Source organism: Labeo rohita, chromosome 7, assembly GCF_022985175.1.
Source record: "Labeo rohita strain BAU-BD-2019 chromosome 7, IGBB_LRoh.1.0, whole genome shotgun sequence".
NCBI classification, from domain to species: Eukaryota; Metazoa; Chordata; class Actinopteri; order Cypriniformes; family Cyprinidae; genus Labeo; species Labeo rohita.
The window spans coordinates 26,479,989-26,504,235 of record NC_066875.1 but is presented as its reverse complement, the minus strand read 5'-3'; the positions used below and the strand labels follow the sequence as shown (position 1 = coordinate 26,504,235).

At 35.4% G+C, this 24,247-nt stretch overlaps 1 long non-coding RNA gene across 3 annotated transcripts; it reads right to left on the bottom strand.

The window, feature by feature from the left end:
- Positions 1-4,744: 4,744 nt before the first annotated feature.
- Positions 4,745-24,235, bottom strand: LOC127167861 (uncharacterized). Of its 3 annotated transcripts, none has more exons than XR_007828036.1 (4): positions 24,029-24,235; positions 23,226-23,254; positions 21,985-22,120; positions 4,745-5,215 (listed from the first exon to the last, which is right to left on the bottom strand). It is a non-coding gene; the product is annotated as an uncharacterized LOC127167861 (long non-coding RNA). The 3 variants fall into 3 exon arrangements; XR_007828038.1 differs by lacking the exon at positions 4,745-5,215 and adding an exon at positions 13,040-13,654; XR_007828037.1 differs by lacking the exon at positions 4,745-5,215 and adding an exon at positions 21,601-21,827.
- Positions 24,236-24,247: the final 12 nt, after the last annotated feature.

Genomic DNA, 24,247 nt, shown 5'->3' with positions numbered 1-24,247 from the left:
TGTGGGCTGTTCCCCTTCTTTCCCATTAGAAGGGCTGAGAGAGAGAGAGACAGACAGAGAGAGACGTGTTAGTCATGGCCACTTATCTAGCAACCTTATGAGCGCAGGATTAAAAGATGAAAGAAGAGAGAAGGGTTAGTGTTATAGAGAATGTAAGCCGTTCGTGAGCCCTACAGACTCAGCCTTTAACTCTTTCACAACATATTCAAACCTCTCACTGTCCCTATCATTGTCACCCAAATGAAGAATAAGTGAGAATAAGTATCAACTAGATTCTTGCCACTGAAAGCTGTTTCAGACATCAGTACTCTGCTTTAAAACACACGACATAAGCATATAGATAGTTGACATAAAATAAGTGGTTTGACATGCAATACTTAATCTAATTATTTTATAATATAATCAGCTTTACTGACCTTTGACCTTTCAGTGACCTTTTTTGGAAAAAAAAAAATGGCCACACAATACAACTACTTCAAAATGAACAATGGGTTTAGAAATTGGGTAACACTTTGACAATAAAGTGTCATTTGTTAACATTAATTAATGTATGAACTAACATGAATCAACAATGAACAGTACATTTATTAGACTACTTATTAATCTTTGTTAATGTTAGTTAATAAAAATTCAGCTGTTCATTGTTTGATCATGTTAGTTCACAGTGCATTAACTAAAGTTAACAAACACAACTTGTCATTTTAATAATGCATTAGTAAATGCTGAAATTAAAGGAGAAGTCCACTTCCAGAACAACAATTTACAAATAATTTACTCACCCCCTTGTCATCCAAGATGTTTATGTCTTAAGAAAAGAAATTATGTTTTTTGAGGAAAGCATTTCAGGATTTTTCTGCATATAATGGACTTCACTGGTGGCCCGAATTTGAACTTCCAAAATGCAGTTTAAATGTGGCTTCAAAGGGCTCTAAATGATCCCAGCTGAGGAGTAAGGGTCTTGTCTAGTGAAACAATCGGTCATTGTTTTCGAAAAATAAAAATTTGTATACTTTTTAAGCACAAAAGCTTGTGTAGCACAGGCAACATCCTATTAGGTTCTGTACTGGAATTAGTTCACCTGTTTGGAGTCTTCGGGTTTTTCGAGTTGTTCGTTCATCTTATGAGGCTGTCACGTGATGCTGATTTTGCTAAAATGAATGAAATGACTCGAAAGAAGATTCGTTCATTTTGCTGAATGAGACTCAAAGGCCCGAGTCGGTAAAATGATCCGAACTTCCCATTACTACTATGAATCATGTCTTCGAATCACCTCAAGTTCATCGTCTGTGTACTCTGGCTCAAAAAGGTAGAGTATGTTGAAAAACTTCATGTTATTTTCTCCTACAACTTCAGAATCGTCCGACATCGTTGTATCTTTTTGTTTGCAAACAGCGTTTGACTTACTTGCACTTTCTTAGTCTATGCGCATTCGTCACGTTGAATCACCTTCCAACGTGACTCAATAGTACGTGAACGCGCATCCCAGAGCCTGTGTTACACGAGCTTTTGTGCTTAAAAAGTATACAAACTTTTATTTTCAGAAAAAAATGACCGATCATTTCGCTAGATAAGACCCTTCTTCCTCGTTAACTAGTTTTCCTTATATATTCATATCAACTTCACATAATACAAATTTCATGGACATCTTACAAAAAGTATCTGGAGACTTAAGCTACACATAGATATGAATGCTTTCGCATTATATAACAAAATATCAAACAAATTGATATTTATTTTTTAAAAATATAGCATATACTGTACCTAATATAGAATATATTATTTCAGGTTTAAAAAAAAAAAAACATTTGGACATTTTTTGGTGGTAAAAAGTTAGTGAAACATGTTCAGAGTTAAAGGAATAGTTCATCTAAAAATTCAAATTTGCTGAATATTTACTCACCCTCAGGTCATCCAAAATGTAGATGAGTTTGTTTCTTCATCAGATCAGATTTGAAGAAATGAAGCATTACATCACTTGCTCACTAATGGATCTTCTGCAGTGAATGGGTGCCATCAGATTGAGAGTCCAAACATCTGATAAAAACATCACAATAATCCACAAGTAATCCACACAACTCTAGTCCATCAATTAGCATCATTATGGAGGCATTATTATGAATTATGAACAGAAATGAATAAGTGAAAACACCTTAATGACGGATTTGTTTCTTTCAAACACATAGCTTTTCACTTCACAAAACGTTTATTGATGAACTGTAGTCATGTGATGGATTATTATGATTTTATAATTCAATGTTTTATCAGCTGTTTGGGCTTTAATTCTGATGGCACCCATTTACTGCAGACGATCCATTGGTGAGCAAGTCATGTAATCCTTAATTTCACAAAATCTGATCTGATGAAGAAACAAAACATCTACATTTTAACCCCAAAGCTACTTTGTTTTTGTATGCGTACGCTAACGTATGTGTACAGTACAATGCGTAGCCTTTCGAAAGTATATTAAATTCGATACCGTGCGCAAACGCAGGCGGTCCATGCATGCACTCTAGAAACCGTCATCTTTGTCGAGCTTTTTTTCTCTTATTTTTCTCCAGAAGTTATGACCGACAAAATATTTTTATACTCTTTTAAACTAAAGTTGCGGCTCTCTTGTGACCCCCTTATACAAGCGGTTGTCAATGCAGCCATCTGTTGTTGCAGTCTCTGCTGTTTTTTTGTTGTTCTGTCTCTTTAGTGTCATTTTCTACTGTAAAACAACAGCCTGGGCCAGTGTTGCCACCTTGTGGAACAACTGAAAAGTGCAAAAGCAAGTCAATGTGCATGTGCCCAGTACGCGTGGTTACAAAAATCTTGTGGTGTGTGTACATGGTGCGCATTCTGATGAAGAAATTTGCGGCATGCACGCTGTGTGCTGACCCTCATGAATGCGTAAAAAGTGAAGTATACTTTGAGCTTTAGATTCAGCAAATTTTCATTCTTGGTTGGGTTAGGTTAGTTACTTGAGGAGAACTGACTTCATATATGTACTAAAAAAACACCTAATGGCCAGTCGATAAAAAGTAATTGCAAAAAGTAATTATTTGACATGTAATGCATTGAAATTCATACATTTTAAATGTGACTTACATAGCTAAGCACTGTACGTATTGTCTGCCCATATCCAGGGTTTTCTTTTTAAACCTAATGGTTTGGTATGGCCTTGCCTTTGATGACTTTGAAAGTGACTGTGAACTGTTCCACTCTAATTATGCATAGACGCAGTTCGATTACACACTGAAGGAGAGAGAAGCACTGAGATCAGAGTCATCTGTGAGGTGTGAAGCTCATTCATTATAGTACAGTGCTCTAGAGTATATACATTATAGCTGAGGAAATGATCAGAAAACAAAGAGTAAAGACAGATAACAGGAGGAAACAAGAAACAATAGAACAAGAAAAGCAATGTGGGAGGAAGGAATGTGCTTGTTATTTTTGCAAAAAATAAATAATAAAATGAATACGCAACTTTAAAGGTCCAGCTGACCTTAGCAGCAGAAGGATTATTTTGGTGGCAAGGTCAGCTCCAGAAGGATTGCTGTACCGCTCTGTGTTCTTATATGTGGTGTGGGGGCATGTTTGAGCGGGAGGCATTCTCTAAACAATGCTGAAGCTTTGAAGTGCTTCATCTTTTCATCTGTTTCAGCAGCCTATTTAAACATAGCTCTGAAAAGTGAGAATGAGGGAGAAAGGGAGAGAGAGGCTGTGTGGAATACATGAACTATATATTAAAATAATCCATCAATTATGTTCAAAAACTGTCATCATGAATGACTCACATGTTCATAATGGTAAATATATTTGACTTGCTGTCTATGTATGAGCGCATCAGCTCAACTCTTTGTCTAAATTCAATATATAATGAGATAAATCATCTACTGTGTCATAGAAAGTTATAGAAATAAGAGTAGATTCAATATCTTTTTTTTTTTATTTAAAGGCAGAAGTTTAAGGCTGTTTCTATAGTCTTATAGGGCTGTTAACAGTGGATACAGCTCATATACAGCTTAGTCAAAAGTATTTGAACAGCAAGATTTTTTTTTTTTTTTTTAAAGAAGTCTCTTCTGCTCACCAAGCCTGCATTTATTTGATCCAAAGTACAGCAAAAACAGTAAAATGTTGAAATATTTTTACAATTTAAAATAACTGTTTTCTATTTGAATATATCTTTATCATCACTTTTGGTCAATTTAAAGCATCCATGCATCCTTAAAATAATGTTACAAAAGCTTTTCATTTCAGATAAATTTAGCTTTGATCACAAAAATAAATTAACTTTTAAAATATATTCAAACAACAGTTATTTTAAATAGTAAAAATATTTCAAGATTTGTACTGTTTTTGCTGTACTCTGGATCAAATAAATGCAGGCTTGGTGAGCAGAAGAGACTTAAAACATTAAAAATCTTACTGTTCAAAAACTTTTGACCGGTAGTGTATGTGAGTGCAGAGATGAGCATTTCTTTAAATAGCTCATATTTATCAATATATTTAAAAAAAAAAAAAAAAAAAACGATGGGTAAGCATTTCATGTGAAAGGCTACACAAATGAGGTATTATTATTTACATTTTTAACCTTTTTAACAAAGATATTGCTGGAGCGGTCATCATTGACTGTTAACGTGTTCATGTCCAAGTCAGTTGCATGTTACAAGCAAAGTGCAGTCTGAACTTAAAGTCCTACCGAAGCCTCAGATAAATGTTCACTTTGATTGTGGCATCCGTTCAAGACTTTCAGTTGGTTCAAGATTTAATACTGGTGAGATCGGGGGAGGTATTGCAGAAAAAGAACTACAAACACACACACATACAAAACAAATGATAACAGGAGTAAAATAGTAAGTATTAAAGTATAAAATAAACATTTAATGACAACTCTTTAATAAGATCAAAAGCAGTGACTGGTTTCATGATGGTATGAGTTGCTGCAGATTCATGAGTGACCTCCTCTGTAACACCTTTGTTTGTCTCTCTCATGTTCCATCGCAATCATCTTAATATCATTATACTTCCTTCACTCACTTTCCATCCATGCCTCACCTCTGCCATCCTCTCTCTCCCCTCCTCAGCTGGGGTCCCGTGGGGTTGTGAGGAGATTAAAACAAACAGGGTTTAATCAGCGGGTCCTGCCGCAGCACAGGAGCAGCAGACAGAAGGAGCCCTCTCCAGGAGAGCAGCCTGCAATCAAAGACTGCTGCACCCCTCTTCCAGATCCCTATCACAACAACACAACCAGCAGAAACAATTATTTATTCCTTTTGATGTGGGGTTTTGAAGTTATCCCTCCATCCTTTTTCAGCACCCCCCCATCAAACCTCTCACTCGCTCGCTCTTTCTCTTTCTATTTCTCTCATCTTCCCCTCCCTTTCCCTCTGTGTCTGTGGTTTTTTTAAACACTAAGGAAACAGGGTCATGCTAGCTTATTTCGGAGAGGGGATTTGTGTTTGAGTGAGCCGAAATCGAGGCGTTGTGTCCCGCCCTGTTGGATCTGTTCGGAAAGATAGACTCTCCTATTCATTCAGCACCAATTAGAGCGAACATGCCTCACTATCAGCTCCTCCGTAGCGTGATCTGTAGTGTGCAGCGTGTCGGATCGGTTTCCTCATAGAAAGTGGAATGAAGACCTGTGGAAGCGTATGGCTTTGATATACGACTGTTTAGACAAAGACTAAATGGTCCAGTAGAATCAGACACATTCATTCTCTGTTGAATTCAGTTCTACAGAAAACAGTGTAATCTGTAGCTTCAGTAGATCAGTTCAGTTGCCTGTAGGCCTCCTGGCCTTGACTGTAACCTTTTATCTTAAAGCAAAAGATAAAGAATGCTCCAGGTTTAATACAGGTTATTGTAGCACAATCTGTAACACAATGGTAAAATGCTGCGAGTACTATAAAGCACTATAAAGGAAGTAAATAGAACCCAGGCTAAAATACATACACTGAAAGACTTAAAGGGATAGTTCACCCAACAATGAAAATTCTGTCATTAATTACTCACCCTCAGGCTGTTCCAAACCCCTAAGACCTTTGTTCATCTTCGGAACACAAATTAAGATATATTTCATGAAATCCAAGAGCTTTCTGACCCTGTATAGACAGCAAAGCAACTATCATGTTCAAGGCCCAGAAAGGTAGTAAGAAGATCATTAAAATAGTCCATGTATTATAGTCCAAATATCTTAATTTGTGTTCCGAAGATGAGCGAAGGTCTTACGGGTTTGGAACGACATGAGGGTGACTAATTAATGACAGAATTTTCATTTTTGGGAGAACTGTCCCTTTAAATGTCATACAGAAAGAGTATCACTTACTGACCTTTTCTATGTAAAGTTATATCTAATCTTTCAACTTCACTGTCATAATGGCGTACTTGTCTCTTTCCCATTGTCTCCATAATATCTGATAATGAAAACAAGTCTAAACAAAAGCTGTCTGCTTTGTCTTTATTGGACTAACAATTTTCTCTGCTGATACGGTCAACATTCGCAGATACTGTGACGACAACTTTACAGCTCATATGGTACCCATTGATGAGTTAATTTATGTAAATGCTTTAACAAAAATATGAACTTCATATTTTGGCAGTGAGACGGTTTTCTTTCATTTTAAGTATGTTACTCTAACCATGATTTTTCCTTTTCAAACAAAAAGACATTAAGGGAGAAATCAAAATAATTATCATAATTATTTTGTGGTAAAATACCAAATGTTACCATGTTGGCTGTTAGGCTTAACTTGTTTGGAGTTACAACACTGAAACATTTTTTAGAGTTTGGAAAGTGGAAATAAACTACAGCAGGGTAAACTTAATAACAGACCACAGCAAATATTATTGTGCCCCTATCTGAACCAACAGAAAGATAACAATTCCAATTGCATTTGACGAACATATGATGGAGTATTTATGTGCCAAGTACATTCCTTCAGGGTTTGTATAAGTTTCGGAAAGTTTTATTTTTTTTTGAGTATGGCCCTGTTCGGCATCATAAATGGCGTTTTTTCTTGTTGGACACCCTTGAGGGTACTAGTGTATGAAAGATGGTTTCAAGTGTACTATACAAATGATAACTAAATGCGTTTTTTAAAATACAGAGATAGTATGTTAAAAGCGCATTTTAGTTCATATTAAAGAGTAACTGCACCCCAAAATGAAAAATTTGTCATTGATCACTTACCCCCATGTCGTTCCAAACCAGTTAAAGCTTTATTCATCTTCGGAACACAACTGAAGATATTTTGGATGAAAACTGGGAGGCTTTTAACTGTCCCATTGACTGCCAAGTAAATGTCAAGGCCCAGAAAAGTATGAAAGACATCGTCAAAATAGTCCATCTGCCATCAGTGGTTCAGTCAGAATTTTATGAAGCGAGGAGAATACTTTTTGTACGCAAAGAAAATAAAAATAACAACTTAGCCATATTGTTTACCTGTTAACACTTGACAACATTTTTAATTCCAGAACAATTGGGAAATGGCAATAAAAGGCAAAGTCAGTTCTGTTACAGAGATTTTTAAGATCATGTGATGAACATCCTCTTTACAAACAGTATTAAAATAATGTAAAAGTCTGATTTTTATTGTATTTCAACATATGAGTGGCCATATCTCTCACAGGAAGGTGAAGCAACGATGAAGTACTTAACAAAAAGGTCAACTGACTGACTGTATCACTTTTTATATCATCAAGTCTACATCTGTAATGACAATAAAAGCAGTGAAATATTTCACAGTGACAAAAAAATAGCCTTTTGAGCTACTTTTACAACTCTCAGCCCAAAACATCTGCTGAAGCCATCGAAGCTCTCAGCCCTTCTCCAACAAAAGGCTTAAAAGCAAATCCCTCGAGACAGATGACATTAATCATGTTTTAATCGCTTTTTGGTGGGCTTTGATAATTTCTAGTCATTTAATTAGTCTTGACGCAATTCTACATCACCACTCATGCCCAACAGACTCGCCGTCTAATAAATATAACTTGTCCTGGTAAACAGGCTCATCGATGAAAAGTGATAATCTTTCACTGGGGACCGGTTTTGCAAATTCTACCGTCTAAGCAGTAACTGCCCCTGATCACCTGCGTTTAACGGTAGTTTTTCATAGTGCCATAAAACACATTAAAATATCTGTTTCGTATCAAGCCTTCCATTCTCAACTTTTGGCAGTGAACACATTTGATCACGCAGCATAATGGGGTTACGTAGCAGAAACTGATCTTTTGGCAGTGACTTTTGTAGGTTTAACCACTACCCACGTCTGTGAGTCTGAAATAAATCATACAATATGAGGCTATCCATCATGAAATTATATTTCAGCTGGCACCAGTGTTAACCGCACTTCACAGGCAGCGATCCATTCCAAAATAAGTAAACTTGTTGGCACTGCAGTGAGACGGCCCTTAAAATACAGCCTAACCCCGGTGTTTCTGCAAGTCGTGTGATGTGCTGTGGACGCAGCGATGACATGAGCACTTCATCTGACAGGAAACAGACAGACTGCAGCCAAGTGCTTGAACTCACAGGCGAGAAATATTTGACTCAGTATTCAAAAACTCCCACTTGCATTGTATTTCAGACGCATTTTCAATTTAAGCGTCCTGGGAAATGCAGTTTTTTTAAAAATCTCAGTAATATAGATTGTATATGATGGATTAATGCAATTATCTCACACACACAACAACGTGCAAGTGGGAATGCATTTGCACAGTAAATTGTCCCTCTGTTCCTGAATCTGTTATGACTCCTGAAGTCATGGAGCATTGGAGAGTTTGAAAGAAACCACAGATCGTATTATTCAATAAATAAATAACTGCAAAACTCTTGTGCAAGTGAATTCAAAAGCTAGTGTGCTTAATAAAATATTAATTGCCTTGCTCAAATTGTCTTAATATAATGACAAACATTTTAAACGATTAAATCACTTGTTTAATTAGCAGTAGCGAGTCTCGGTTAATTGTTTATTTAACTTCAATATCAAATTTAGTGGCTTCATACGGTAATATATTACATCTGTTGTGTGTTTTCGCTAAAGCCTATTTTCTTTTTTAATAGCAAACACTGGAGAGACGCGAAGGCCGCGGAACATTAAACATGAAACCTTTATGTAAAGTTTCTGCAATTTCAATACAGCCTTGAAGGACAACACAGAGCTTGTAAAGCATTTAATTTCTGTTTTATAAGCAGCTTTATTGTGCCTCTCAGCCTCCCAGCTTCAAATCGCTCTTTAATTAAACTCCAGCTAATTACACAACTTTGGAATGGCTGTTGCTGCTCCCCAGGAATGAGGGGAGTTCCAAGAGCGGCTGTTTCTATAACTGAATGTCAGCTGACACCCAGAGATTCACTGCTTTCTCGGCATTACAGCCAGTGACTGGCTAGTGGCCAGTAACACACAGATTTAGATCAACAGGAGTCGAGTGAATTCACCCGACTGTAATTATGTTAGATGAATTTGCTGTAGGGAGTCGATTACTGTGTAATTAACATAAAAACACACACAGCCTGCAAACTAGTAAAGGCCTGAGCACTTTTGGATGCCTTCATCTTTAATTCGAATTTAAAACCGAGGTAAAGTCAGATGAGGTTAAAGGCTGTCTCATAGTTTCAGGATTCAAGATTTAAAGGAATAGGTCACCCAAAAAATGAAAATTCTGTCATTAATTACTCACCCTCGTGTCGTTCCAAACCCGTAAGACCTCATCGAAGGCTTTCATTGTAGCTTCATAAAATTAAGGTTGAACCACTGATGTCACATGGACTATTTTAACGATGTCCTCACTACCTTTCTGGGTCTTGAATGTGGTAGTTGCATTGCTGTCTATGCAGGGTCAGAAAACACTCAAATTTCATCAAAAATTTCATCACAAAATCTTAATTTGTGTCCGAAGATAATAGGTTTGGAACGACATGAGAGTGAGTAATGACAGAATTTTCATTTTTGGGTGAACTGTCCCTTTAAGACCACTACAGAAGATCAGCAGAAGAACTTTATTACTTTATTAATAAAGCTAGCAGCATAAAACAGTTATTTTCCATAGTTGCAAGACAACATTAAGTTAGTAAGATACACTTAAATGATATAAATGAATACAAATATAAAATTTGCCCTCAGGTAAATAAATATTTTTACAAGATTTAACAAAAACATACATTTTCACATCTTTTCATTCAAACCCTTGAGTGCTCAACAGACAACACAGACTGCACAGTTTTTTTCTTTTATTATACAAATTCAGTTACAATAATTCATTATTTTCTTAAATAATAATAACTACTTTCCAGTGTTAATCCACAGCATGCCACAAACACTGCTGATAGATCTTAAATTTGTCATTTAATCTGCTCGTAGTTTAAACGCAAATAGCTTTTTTGGAGCTGTAAATAATCTGTTAAACTGTGTATTTCAAATGTAAGCTTTTTAAGTTTAAAATATATTACAGACAGAGTGTTTGGTCAAATATACAGTTTTCTCCCCTATTTACAAGTTCAAATATGACTGTCATAAATTAAAGCCAGTTGGATGAGATATGTATGTTGCGGGATACTCACTACAGCAGCATGTCATTGTGGTCTGCTGGTTTGTCGCTTGAAAGTATTAGTTCATTGATAAAGAAGTCTGGAATGCTTTTTCCTGTTTTCCAGTCTCTGACAGTTCTCTCATGCTATGCCCAAGTCAAGAAATATGTGACCCTGGACCACAAAACCAGTCATAAGGGTACATTTTTTGAAATTGAGATTTATAAAAATCTTATAAATAAGCTTTCCATTGATGTATGGTTTGTTAGAATAGGACGATATTTGGCCGAGACACAACTAAAATCTGGAATCTAAATGTGCAATAAAATCAAAATATTGAGAAAATTGCCTTTAAAGTTGTCCAAATGAAGTTCTTAGCAATGCATATTACTAATCAAAAAGTCAGTTTTGATATATTTACGGTAGGAAATTTACAAAATGTATTTGTATTGCTACAAGTATATGCTACAGGGTTACATATGCAGTTTCGAGACCCTAATGCCTATAGTTTTTATTTTGATATGCAGTAACAATTTAAGAGGTTCTCCAGACACTTGGTGATATGTGGTGTTCACTTATTTAAACAAGTAGGCCTACATGTTCCCTTTTAAAGGAACTGACTTTTAAAATGTAGCTCCGCTCAAAATCCCAACCCATGAAAGCAGAAGAAACGAAGGTGTTTGACAGGCTGCTGTGGGTCCATTCATCTGTCAGATGCTCAGGGGAAATCAGCCCCCCTGTACGCTTCCTGTAGAACGTGGTCTACTTGCCGTTAACAAGTCCCCTGACTCCAGTTGACAGGCAGCCACAAGGAAAGGTTTAGTAAAGTCAGACAAGTCTATGCTCTGCTGAGTATTGCTCACTAATGCTCTATCTAAAAAGGAATCAGAGAGAATGGATAGTTGGGCGTGTACTGATTAAATGTGATGAAACGATGAACTAAAAAGAGTGGTTTAATCTTTTGTAATAAAATTAAGATTACACGTCTTTGTAACCTACCTTTTGTATCTTAATGGACAAATAGAGCATGTGCAGTTTGATCTCGATCAGTCAACATCGACAATCACCAGATTACAAATTTAATTCCATGACCTGACAAACACAACTGTTCAAAAACTTGTTTGAACAGTTGTGTTTGTCAGGTCATGCAATTAAATTTGTAATCTGGTGATTGTTGATGTTGATTGATTGAGATCAAACTGTATTCACTGTCGATGTTGATTGATCAAAATCAAACTGTACATGCTCTATTTGTCTATTAAGATACAAAAGGTAGGTTACAAAGACGTGTAATGCTGTTCTTTTTAGCTTTTCATTTATCAAAGAATCCTGAAAAAAGTATCACAGGTTCCAGAAAAAAAAAGTTAAGTAGCACAACTGTTTCCAACACTGATAGTAAATCAGCATATTAAAATGATTTCTGAAGGATTGTGACATCAAAGACTAGAGTAATGTCTGCTGAAAATTGCAGAAATAAATTATATTTTAAAGTACATTAAAATAGAAAATACATTATTTTAAATTGTAATAATATTTCACAATATTCTGTATTTTTGATCAAATAAATGCAGCTTTGATCAGCATTTTAAAGAGACTTCTTTAAAAAAAAAAAAACATTAAAAATCTTACTGATCCCAAACATTTGAACAGCAGCGTAGGTCTAAAGTTTAGGATCAGTAAGATTTTTAAATGTTTTTTTTTTTTTTTTTTTTTTAAATAGAAGTTTCTTATGCATCATCATCTGCATTTATTTGATTTATTTATTTGAACAGCAATATTGTGAAATATTATTACCATGTAAAATAACTGCTTTCTATGTAAATATATTTTAAAATGTAATTTATTCCTGTGATGCAAAGCTGAATTTTCAGCATCATTACGCCAGTTTTCAGTGTCACATGATTCTTCAGAAATTATTCTAGTATGCCGATTTATTATCATTGTTGGAAACAGTTGTGCTGCTTAATATTTTTTGGAACCTGTGATACTTTTTTTTTCAGGGTTCTTCAATAAATAAAAAGTTAAAAATAATAGCATTTATTTAAAATAAAAATCTTTTTTAACAACATACACTACCATTTAAAAGTTTTGTGTTCAGAAAATTTTTATTCTTTTTTTTTTTTTTTTTAAAGAAATTAATACTTTTATTTTATTTTTATATAGATGTTAAACTGATAAAAAATGATAGCGAAGACTTATATTGTTAGAAAAGATTTATATTTTGAATAAATGCTGGGTTTTTTTAACTTCTTTTTTAATCAAAGAATCCTGAAAAAACAATCCAAAAAATATTAAGCAGAACTGTTCAACATTGATAATAAAAGTAATAAATCAGCATATTAGAATGATTTCTGAAGGATCTTGTGTCACTGAAGACTGGAGTAATGGCTGATAAAAATTCAGCTTTGAATCACAGAAATAAATTAAATTTTAAAATATATAGATACAGAAAACCATTATTTTAAACTGGAATAATATTTCACAATATTACATTTTTTTCTGTATTTTTGATCAAAAAAACATTAAAAAAAATCTTACTGAATCCAAACTTTTGAATGGCAGTACATGTAATATATAATAAAGTTTTATAATATACATTCGTACACAGATTTTACACACAAATATGCACGTACACATACCTAGCGAATGATACTCGCATCAGCTCTGAATTAAATCACATTCACGTCTAGGCATGAAACAGCACACACATGCACACACACAAATGAAATCCTGGATACTTCTTTTATCTGCTAGCAAATTCTTGAAGAAATATCCTATAAGACATGAAATAATGATAGAAAAGCACAACCCCACTGATTTTCCATTTTCTCTCTGTTTTTTTTTTTATCAGAACAGCCAGTGCTTGCTGTGTGAATGATCCCTTTATCTCAGTTTCATTAGTGTGTATGTGTGCGTGCGCCGCTCTTGGCCGGGACGGCGTGTCGGTTAGACAGTCACTTCCTGGTGTCTGTGATGTTCAGGCAGATTACAGAGATGCTTTGAAGCTTTGGCTCCTCATGTCTCTGGTGACAGAACGAACAGACCCCTGCCTTCTGCTGCCGTACACAGAACCGAGCGGCACACCGACGAAAGGCCCCACGCTGAACCTAAGCTTCTCATCTGCTTTATGTGTTCCTTTAGCTCCTGTGAACAATAAAGCCACACCTATTCAATCTCAATCCAGAGGCTTTGGAGAGAGGGAAATCACATGCATAATGTGGGATGTCCAACGGAGCTAAAGAGGAAATAATGGCTGGTCAGTAATCTGCCTTAACTGCAGCCATCCGGACTTTGGTGTGGGCATTTATCAGAATCTTCCACCTTGTAGCATGGTGTAGGGCTCACCAAGAAACTTAAAAGAAAGACAGAATGACAAAGAGACTCAGCAGGCCGACTCAGACCTGGACTAGAAGATGATATTTGATAATCAAGGGTTTGATCACCTGCCCCCTGGGTATTAAAGCAGTGCTTTGAGCTATAAGAACTGGAAAATGTCAGTCTGAAAGGTGATGATAACAGCTCAGGGACAAACAGATCTGTCCCCAATAGGAAAAATTCATGAAGCAAGCCTTCTTGTGTCCTATTGCATGCAAAGGTGTTTACTCCACTACTGGGGTAAGATGACCTGGAGCAAGAAGTCCCCCCGGGGTAAACCTATCCCCACTGCCATCTGTTTTTGTTGCATATATAAAATGCATCTAATATCATGAACTGTCATTAATGTAAAATACTAATCAAACATGCTATTTAAATCTATTTTGACACATTAGTTGAACAACTGAACATTGGTAGAATAATCAGATAACAGAATACATTATCACTACACAATTCTATAGAATCAATTAGGCAATAAATTCTTTATTATAAATTTTTTTTTGTGCAGCATAAAATTATGAGCAGGCCTTTATTTCAACTGAAGTGATGTCAATGATAACTTAAATAAATTATTTAAATAATAAAAACACTACCAGCAATATTCCACTAAAAACTTTGTGCCCCAGCTGACCCTTTGCAGGGAGTTTGATTGACAGGTGATCTGACCAATCATAACGCAGAATTTGTCATTTTTGTCAGACAGGAGAGCAGATTAATGTTGGTGCACTTGAACTTGAAAAATAGCATGTACTGATGTGTTTCCATATTTAAACAAGATACACTACCAGTCAAAAGTTTTTGAACAGTAAGATTTTTAATGTTTTTTTTTTTTTAAGAAGTCTCTTCTGCTCACCAAGCCTGCATTAATTTGATCCAAAATATTTTTACTATTTAAAAAAACTGTTTTATATTTGAATATATTGTAAAATGTTTTATTCATGTGATTTCAAAGCTGAATTTTAGCATCATTACTCCAGTCACGTGATCATTCAGTGATCCTAATATTCTGATTTCCTGCTCAAAACAAAAACATTTACTATTATTATTATTATTATTATTATTATTATTATTATTATTATTATTATTATTATTATTATTTTATTGAAAACAGCTAGAGTAGAATTTTTCAGGATTCTTTGATGTTCAGAGGAACAGCATTTATCATTTTCATTTTCACAGCAAATCAGCATATTATAATGATTTCTGAAGGATCATGTGACACTGAAGACTGGAGTAATGATGCTGAAAATATAGCTTTGATCACAGGAATAAATTACTTTTTTAAAATATATTAAAATAGAAAACAGTTATTTTAAATAGTAAAATATTTCTAATTTTTACAGTTTTTGCTGTAGTTTGGAACAAATAAATACAAGCTTGGTGAGCAGAAGAGACTTCTTAAAAAAACGGTTCAAAAACTTTTGACTGGTAGTGTACCTTCTGATGTTTATTTCATGCTACAACTAGTAAAGAGGAAAAGATGATCGGTTCACGTGCCTCTTGAACTGAGGCGCCACAGCGATCTGTCACAACACATTAAAGAACCACAAACAGTATTTATTGTTTGAATTGAAAAAGACAAAATTTGAAAGCAGAGACATTGTTTCATACCAAAATTAACCTGCTTTGTCTTGTCTATTGGCGCCAGAGTTGCCAAGGTTTCACAACAAAAACGCCCAACTGCGGCATCATTGGATTGGATAATAGGGATCTTGTGAATTCATTTTGTATGTCTGTTTGTTAATAGGAGATTATGGCATATACAGTTGTCAAGTCACATTTTTGCAGTGAAGAGAAGAGTAAAGAGTTAATTTGAGACCCCTGGTGTAAAATGCCCCTCACAATTTACCCTTCGCCAGGAGTTTGATTGACAGGTGATCTGACAAATCATAACGCCAAAACTGCCATTTTATTTTCATTCTTACTCTCCCTGAACTCTGTGCATTCTGGCTCAAGTTAGGGTATGTCGAAAAACTCTGATTGTATTTTCTCCCTCATCTTCAAAATCGTCCTATATCGCTGTTTTACCTTTTTCGTTAAGGGTGTTTGATCTTCTATGCATGTTCACTTTGCAAAGACAGGGTCGGTACTTCTGCAGCGATGTAGGATGATTTTGAAATGATTTTTGAAGTTGAGGGAGAAAATATAATTGGAGTTTTTTTTTAACATACCCTAACTGTCTTGAGCCAGAATACACAGAGTTCAGGCAGTGTAAGACAAGACGAGCGTTTGAGATTAAAAAGTATTTAAATAGGTTTTTTTTTATGAAAAGAACCAATCGTTTCGCTAGATAAGACCCTGCTTCCTCATCTAGGATCATTTACAACCGCATTTTGGATGGTTTGAAGCTGCATTTAAACTGCATTTTGGAAGTTCAAACTCGGGGCACCATATCAGTCCATTATATGAAGAACAATGATGAAATGTTTTCCTCAAAAACCATAATTTCTTTACGACTGAACAAAGAAAGACATGAACATCTTTGACAAGGGGGTGAATATCTGTAAATTCTGGAAGTGGACTTCTTTAAAGTTGGTGGAGTTGAACTTGAAAAATAGTGTGTATTGATGTCTTTCTGCAGTTGATACCTTCTGATGTTCGTTAATGTTTATTTTGTGCTATAACTAGTGAAGAGAAAAAGATGATCAGTTGATATACTGATCATCTTTTTCTCCCAATTGCTACTTAAAACTTTTTTTTTTAAGAAATTCAAACAAATACAGTTTTGTGGCTCTTAATGTATCGTGACAGATCACTGTAGTGCACAGTTCAAGCGGCACATGAACTGATCATCTCTCTCTCTTTACTTGCATGAAATAAACACAAATGAACATCAGAAAGAATCTTGTTTCAGATGCGGATCAATACACACTACTTTTCAAGTTCAGGTCCACCGACATTAATCCACTCTCCTGTGTGGTTTGTTCGAACTAAATGGCAGTTTAGGCATTATGATTTGTCAGATCACCTGTCAATCAAACTCCTGGCAAAGGGTAAATTGTGAGGGGCATTTTACACCAGGGGTCTCAAATTAACTCTTTACACTTCTCTTCACTGCAAAAATGTAACTTGACAACTCTATATGTCATAATCTCCTATTAACAAACAGACATAGAAAATGAATTCTCAAGATCCCTATTATCCAATCCAATGATCCCATTCCCACCATAAAAAATGGATTTTGTGGCATATTTTGTTCATTGCATTGTTATGAAGTTTTATTAGCAATGATTCAGTCAATCAATCTTCCTCAGGCTTATCTAAGGTTTTTTTTGGACTTTCATCCAATGCACCTACGAATGCTTCATGTGCGCGAGGCACTAGATATTCTTTGTGCCATATTTTGATACCAATAAGGACATATGTCTAGGCAGAGAGACTTGGATGTTGAAGAGAATCACGTGGTATGCAACTTTTTCCTTTGAGGGTACTGATTATTTGAGTTAAAAGAGATTTCAAACAGAATGACAGCAAGCGGCCTTTATAGAAAGAGCTGCTGGGGTCACAGCTTGCCTTTTCTTCTAATCTGTCTTTTTCCGCTCTCTTTCTTACTCTCTGTCCGTCTCTCCCTCACGCCCTCTACCTCTCTGCCACTTTTTTTCTTCCTCTCCTGCCCTCCTCTTTACGATAAACACAGCGAGTCGCAGACTGAAGCACACCAGAGCGTTGTGTGTGTTAAAAACGTTTCCCAATGGCAGCATCACAGTTTGTGTGAACTTTTCAAACGTCTCTGAATCTGGTGGAAGACCATCATGGCGCTCCTTGGCTTTGAACGGTTATTCTCCTGTGAATTCTCCTCTCCAAAGGGCCTCTGCCTTCAGAGGCTTACAGAGAAGAAAGGCCTCGAGCGACAGCTATCAGTACCCCCCACCCTCCTTTTCTTCATCACACACACACACACACACACACACACACAGTGTGCCTCCCCCACAGTGTCTCTCATCAGAACAGGCTGTTAAAAAGCCTACTACTTCCATTATAAAGAGACCTTAAAAAACAGAATAATACATTAAAGAAGCTTAAACATCAGATATAGGCTGCTACAAAAACAATAAGTAAGCCAAATGAAATATTCATTAGAGTAATTGGATCAGAGAGCAGCGGCATGTGAGAGAGTTACTGGAAATGGATGGTGCTGACGATGACAGTGTATCAGATCCATGTGGCAAGTCAAACCTAGAAGTCTATTTGATTTCAGCTTTCATCCTCCGTTTCTCCTCCATGTCTAATGCCTAGACTGCTGAAGCCTGTTTACCGCTCATGGAGGAGGAAAAACTTCACTGGAATTTCAGAGGACATGAGATGATGCTTCTAGTTAGAGGCATTTATGCTCTGTATACTGATCTAGGAATATACGCCAACCTGCAAACTATAACAGCAGTATAAAATTTGAGATTAAGAATAAAGTCCATGAGCCCTTTCTTTGTGGCTATCATCTGCCTTTTATTGTGGATATTATTTTCTAGCAAAAAAGACAATTCATGTAAATAATTTGGTAAAACTACAAAGAACACATATGCACCACACAGTTTTGGTTACAGTTTACTTTCACTGCATCTTCTGTAATGTTCTATAGAATAAGAGTAAATGAAATTTTTTGAACAAATCATATATGATTATCAGTCATAAACAAACTTTTGATCTGTATGTTTAGCACATATATCAGAACTACGAACAAACTTCCCTACCTTCTACTGTGTTCCATGTGAAAATAAATTAGTCAGGGAGAGAGAGTCCTCAAACATTTACAGTGAAAAATGGCAGATGGCCTCCGTTCATCCCTAATGATTTTGCTGTCATAAAAGCATTATGCAGACTGTACAGATTTATTTTAGAATGTCCTTGCAGTTTTCATACTAGAATGCTGGCATATGAATAGCGGAAAAGTCTAGAACAGTTTTTTCATCGCTCCAATGTCCAACTGTCCTTCACAGCTACATCAGCGTGTCTTTGAACCCACCCTTGGCGCTCTGGTTTGGTTCACTGTGTGCTGGCCAGATAAAAAGATAATCGTTTCCTTTGAGGAGGGCAGGGGATGAGACCAAATATTTCAGTTCAGCCTTTGCTGCAGCAAGAGGAAGCAGTTTCCCATGTTTTTTCCATTGGAATGAGACTTTTATGTGGTGCATGTGTGTTTTTGTATGTTCCTATGTGGATGTCTCTTTTTAAAATGGCTGAATTAGGTAAAATCTGCCATGAGTTTACAGTAAACCAAAAGGGGTTGTTTATCAACAAAAAGAAAATGTACTCAGCCTCATGTTGTTTCAGATCTGTTTGATTTTCTTTTTCATGGAAGTGCGAATTTGATGAAAGTGAATGTGGGCTGAGGCTGTCAAGCTCAGAAAAAAGCAACATAAAAAGTGGTCCACATAACTTGTGTGTTATCTCTTCTGAAGTCAAATTATTGCAATGTGTGAAGAACAGAGTGATGTTCCATTGTCTACAATATTGAAAAGGATGTTTGTCATTCCCTGGTTCACAATTTCTGTCCAATTACAAAATTTCAGAGTTTAACTAGAAGAATGTATATTCGTTATACAAGTGTTTTAAGATGTTATTAATGTATTATTTCAGTTCTAGAAATCACACTTTTAAAATTAGGCTGCAACTTGGGAACACCAGTTCTTAAAAATACATACATGCACATATACATAGTTAAGGGGGTTTATTAAAACACTTATTATTTGGTTGTTTTCACTTATTTTAGTGCTTCTTTTGTCTTTTTTAAATCTTTTAAAGTCATCTTGAGACCCCCTTGGAAGTTTGCTGAGGCCCCCTAGTGGGTCCTGGTTAAGAAGCACTGCATTAGGACTGATGCCAATATCAACCAATGGCATTTGTTGTTAAATAATGTCAGTACACTGTTTTTGTAGTACATATGTGTGTCTTGACATGACTTTCCTATAGCTATAAATGATACAACATGGCACTAGCAATGCCAAAGTCATGCGTTTGATCTCCAGTAAATGCATTAATGCATTGATACCAAATGTGTCAAGTTGTCTGAATTCCTCTTTACTTTCATTTAATAGAAAATATGCCTTTTTTTATTCAAAGATTCACGTTTTGTTTTCGACAGATTCTGTGGCACAGAATAAAAAAAAGCCATACTGATTCAAGTAAATGATGGTTTTCTGACCATCAATCTCGACCACAAAACCAGTAATAAGGGTCAATTTTTTGAAACTGAGATATATACATCATGACTTATACATCTGAAAGCTGAATAAATATCTTTGCACTGATGTATGGTTTGTTAGGATAGGACAATTTTTGGCCGAGATACAACTATTTGAAAATGTGGAATCTGAGGGTGCAAAAAAAAAAAAAAAAAAATCGAAATACTGAGAAAAGTTGCCCAAATGAAGTTCTTAGCAATGGATATTACTAATCAAAAATTAAGTTTTTATATATTTACAGTAAGACATTTACAAAATATCTTCATGGAACATGATTTTTACTTAATATCCTAATGATTTTTGGCATAAAAGAAAAATCGATAATTTTGACCCACATTTTTGGCTATTGCTACAAATATACCCATGCTACTTAAGATTTGTTTTGTGGTCCAGGGTCACATATAGATAACATCTTCTACTAGCTCTAAATTCTATATTTGAGCCAACATGAAAGAACCTAGCAAAGTCTTGATTTTGTTTTTAAATGATTGCATAACCACTTCTGAATTTACCCTCAGTCACCTTATGTAACTTATGGTGCAGCACAATGTATTAAGAAAAATGAAGCACAAAATTGGTCTTGCTTAATACAAAATACTGATATAATCCACCTTTACCCTAATTTTTTAGTTTTAAAGTTTCTGGAACTCATTATTAAAATGTTATATACCATAGTCTAAAACATTATGGCTACTATAACTAATAATATATAGATAGATAGATAGATAGATAGATAGATAGATAGATAGATAGATATAGAACATACTATATTATGCAATAATTTGTTGTGATCAGCAGTTATTAGAAATACGACAGAAAAAGTTTGCTATGGGAGAATACTAGAAGTCTGCAAAGCAGATTTTAATGAAAATATGTAGGCAATTGGCATGGATATAGTGCATGCATTAATATTGACACTATGACAGCCTGATGTAGGGGAGGAAATTTAGAAAATATAATTTTTGTTCGCAGCTTGGGTACGGAATGTAGCGTTGCTGTAATGAATCTCTCTGAAAGTTTAATCTACTATCATTTGATTGGGAACGAGTTAAAGATAGCTTCTCCTCCTGGAGCAAAGTCCCATGTTTGGGAGCCAAGGTAAACTAAGACTTCTCAGAGCAGAGCTCTAAGATTTCATGTCAGCAGAGACAGATAATGCACCTCGGGTGCACCTGATGAAGGAGTCTGTCTCTATGCGGGCTTAAGAGTACCAGACACAGACAGTTACCGTCCTAAGCAGAACCAGGACCCTAGCTTTAACCTGCCATGCTAAAACAAATCGCTATAAATCTAAAGCCAAGCCGAGCAGACCCACAGTTACCTCAGGCTGGACTTCAAGACTTCAAAGAACACCTGGCCAAAAATCCTAGAAATCCATCTGAGGCACATCCAGATTTTGTTCCGTTCACTTATGGAACATGTCCAACATACAAAATTAGGGCTAGTGTCATTCTCAATATGTGTGTGTGTGTATATATATATATATATATATATATACACACATACATACATATATATATACATAAATGGAAAATACACAAATATATTGAAAATTGAAAGAGAATGTGAACCAAACTAATATATTTAAGCAAGTCAAATGAGTCACAGAACCAGCTCTTAAGAAACCAGCTGAGTTAACAGTCCAAATGGGTTTCACAGTTTAGGGATTTTTGAGAGATGATTGCGTATATTCTGGTGCGTCGGTGTAAATGATACATAATTGTGTCGTGTCATCCTTCTGGGTCTCTTTCATGTCCACAGTCCTGTGTTAGATATTATTGGTAAAATGAATCACCAGAACAAATGTGATGATTGTCCCCATGGGTTTTGTGTCTGCTTTGATGAGAAGCGCATCCAAGGGACTGTTTTCAAAAGACAATGAAAGTCATTGGCTTGTTGAAGTAAATGAAACTGACCCACCTCATTGTGCTCCTTTGCTTTTGGATCCATCTCTTCAAAGTGTGGCCAATATGGTGGTCAGATTCCATTAGTTTTTGACCTACAAATGTAGCATAAGAGAGCAGGGCTCCATGGTCTCACTGCATGTTCAGAAAACCTGGAATATAATTCAAAGAATCAAGATCATTTCTGTTCTTATAGAAGAACATGTATATTTGAGAGGTTGACTCCACCATCAGAAATGTTGTGGGAGTCATTTTAGTCATCAGTTAGCTGGCAAGGCAACATTTCTCATTTCCATTTTTTAAGTTTAATTGTTTTTCCATGAAAATGTTATATTTTATTTTAAACTGATTTAACTTTCAGTTCATGAAAACATTTTTATGTATAGTTTTAGTTTACAATAACACTGGTAAGAAAAGAGTGATAATTTCTTCACACACAAGGCACACATTATAGGGCGAGCGAATGAAACATCAAAGCCTCTGCTCAAAAATAGCTCTGATTACAATGACAGGATTCATTTCTAACAGTGATTGCTGTAATATTACTTAATAGTTATTCAAAAGATTCAAAGCAAGCATGAAGCTAGTGTGAAATAGCATTACAAAAAGTATGCGATGGAAAAGAAGATTAAGTCCAACATGTCTATTCAAACAGGGATAGCTTCCCTCAGGTTTAAGGCCTGTTGCAAATAGATACAGCACAGTTTATATGGCCATTAAGTCTGTGTGTGTGTAAGTGAGAGTGTGTGGGTTTATATAAGAGATAATAGTAAAGGCTACAGTATATGAGACGGGCTGAGATGAGTTGAATCACATCACAGACTGCCTGAAGAACAGCCTGAGGGCGTTCCAGTTTAGAGATAATGGCAGCTTTTGGAAAGCCTATGCCATACCAGAGAAGGACAGATTGAGGGTCATGGGTCATTTTATACATAAAATGCAGAACTGAATCAAGTCAGTGTTAAAATACGTCAGCTAAAAGTGAATAAAAAGGGCTTCATTAAGTAAACTAAAAATGGAGTGTTTTTAATCATACATGACGTCATAATCCTAATAAACACTCTGCACTGTTCAGATAAATACATATACCTAAACTACATCATAAACTGGCACTTAAGACTTACTTATCACTACAAACTTAATTCAAACACCCACTACTGGCTTTTTGAAATAATGCACACATTAAATAAAAGCATGTACTATAATATTAGCTGAAACATTATGTTCTAATTGGTAGAGTAATGCAGTGTAGTTTACCTGCGTTTGTTTACCGTTCTCCACATTTCCTGCATGCAATTCAGATGGGGAAAAAATTAGTAAGATTTAGTTATTTGTGAGTTGTAATGTTTTGGTATTGGGACTTTTTACAGAAATCCATGCCACATAAAAGACACGACTAACAAACACAAACAGGGTCATTCAGTGTCAACTTTTGATTAAAAAATGTTCGACTTTATTTTTTTCTCTGTAAAAAGTCAAACATATATAGTGATGAGCTAAAATATTAAATGTTACAGATGTACATTTAATCACTTGAGTAATCTACTATTTTGTAGAGGGGGTCAAAATGACACTGAGATTTGAAGCCATTTTACAGGGGCGTAAAACTGACTTTAGCATCATTATTATCATTAGACTGCCAGCATTATTATTTTATGTTTAAGAGGAAAATCTAAAGAACAAATAAAGTTAAAACTAGAAATGTATCTCATTTTTTCTATCAGCTCAACTGCATAGAACACACCTGTCTGAGTGCCAAAAATACTCTTTTTCTAAAGTGGTCATGCCTGTAACTCTAAAAGTATTCAAGATATCTTAATATCCTTCTAGATTCTCATTCTTAAACTTTTCTTTTGGAATCTTCATTTTTAAGGCCTTCGGTCTTCTTAGATATTGATTCTATTTTCGAATTTCGGACGGAGAGTATTCGAATTCTAACGCACCACAAACCTCTGAAAATGATGCCTCAGTATGTTACTGTGGCACGTAGTGTAAAACTGCGAAAATTAAATTATAATGGAACAACGTGATGTCAAAATACGTTATAAAAACGCTCTTACCCGTATGGAGTTTCACACTGAGGGACGCTGTTGTTGTGGGAAGCTGAATGTTTAGCAATGCTGCCTCTTAGCGGTATTACGTAGTATTCCAATGGAATTTTTCTTCAGAATTTTTTCTTTTTATTTAAAATTTTAACTCTGTTATGTTATATTTAACTCTTTATTTATAGAGCTACAGTCAGTTTATTTTCAAATTAGGACACAAGTAAATTTTAATGG